Below are 1,641 nucleotides of genomic sequence, written 5' to 3'. Positions count from 1 at the left end.
GGTAAATGGTGTGGAAGGAGACTTGACTTGGGGTGGTGAACACACAATGCAATACACAGATGATGTACTATAAAATTGTACACCTGAAACCTATATACTTTCATTAACCAATGTCACCCCAATAAATTCAATAAAAAATAAAAAGAATTAAAATAATTGGATTCAAATGAGTGGCAAGTGCTGCCGTGCAGTGAGTTCACCATGGACCCAATCTGGAGCTTCTGTGTAATCTCTGGCGGTCACCCTGGACAGCGAGTCGGTGCAGCTGTGGTGGGTGCTAGAGGGGAAGGTAGCCATGGTTCACAGTGGCAGTAAATGTCTATTTTTCCCAAAAAACCATGTGGCCAACACAAACACCAGGACTCAGTACTGCTCTTTTTTTACTTCGAAGGTTATGCAATGAGTATTTTGCATGACTTTCATTCAGAGGTTCAGACTCTGAAGGATAATGTCAATATTCTTCTTGATAAAGCAAGTTTGGAAAGTCAAGAAAGCATTGGTTTCATAAAGGCAACAAAAGTACTGATGAAAAAAATTTAAGCGGATATCATGAAAATAAGAGTTTTCCAGAAGTATGGATATAATCCGTGTGCCAAGAAAAGTTCAGCGGTGAGCAAGAAGTCGTTGACTCTAAACCAGAGACCGCTAGGGATGAAAATCTCCAAAAGCCTGATGTGAAGGATGATGTCTAATCCTGTTGCTCCAAGCAGCTCTGTCTCTAAGAAGATTCCATGTAGTCTACAACTTTCCGATTTTGGACTTGAGCAATACCTGATATCCCAGGTTCCACTAAAACCTCCACAGGCAGTAAACAACCCAGAGGAAGAGCCAAACATGTTAACTCCATCTTCCAAACAATCACTAGCTAAAGTACTCAAAACTCTAAAATGTGCACTAACTATGGACGATTTTGAGTGTGCGATTCCTAAGTTAGCACATTGGTATCTATGAATATACTACATATCTGGATGAAGATTACACAATGGGACTTAAAAATGTGAAGAATAAAAGTGAAGAATCCGTAGAAACAGAAATAGTGTCCAGTGATAGCACCACTCTTGGCCTCATGAACCAGCAACTGGAAATAAATGATGCTGGATATACCAAGTCTTCCTTGGCACACCTACATTCCATACTCCTTGCTTGAAAATTCCTCCTACAAAGAACCGTACAGCTTTGGTATCCACAGATTATCCCTTACCAAAAGCAAATAGTTCATTAAATGATTTGGAAATGGAAGACTGCACATCATTAGTTTTAAATTCAGACAAGAGCTTTGAGAATTGTGTAGCTCTCTCTTCTGCTGTGATTTCTTAGGAGACTCTGTTCAGAACACCACCACCTCCCAAAGTAACTGCAATTCTAGAAGACATTCTCCATATTTTATAAAAAATGCAACCCAAACCTAGCTACTACTACCAGTTAAGGCCATGCCACCTAGCGAAGCATTCCTTACTAGATGTAAAGGACAGAACATCTGAGATGTTGGCAATAAAATAACTGAAAAAATTCTAGTGGATCCATCCATCCATTATAGAAACTGAACAGAATGAGATGAAAGCAAAGCTGGACTTATTTTGTTTACACATTCCCCCGTGTCTTTCTCCATTTCTAAAAACCAACCCATATCTGAGATGAGCA

At 39.5% G+C, this 1,641-nt stretch overlaps 1 pseudogene across 1 annotated transcript; it reads left to right on the top strand.

The window, feature by feature from the left end:
* Positions 1-201: 201 nt before the first annotated feature.
* Positions 202-1,317, top strand: LOC308252754 (spindle and kinetochore-associated protein 3-like; annotated as a pseudogene). Its single transcript has 2 exons — positions 202-289; positions 361-1,317. The product of its transcript is annotated as a spindle and kinetochore-associated protein 3-like (transcript).
* Positions 1,318-1,641: the final 324 nt, after the last annotated feature.

The sequence above is a fragment of the Plecotus auritus genome (genome assembly GCF_963455305.1).
Source record: "Plecotus auritus genome assembly, chromosome: 7".
Classification (NCBI taxonomy): Eukaryota; Metazoa; Chordata; class Mammalia; order Chiroptera; family Vespertilionidae; genus Plecotus; species Plecotus auritus.
The sequence above is the reverse complement of the archived record's forward strand: the minus strand, read 5'-3'. Positions and strand labels throughout refer to the sequence as shown.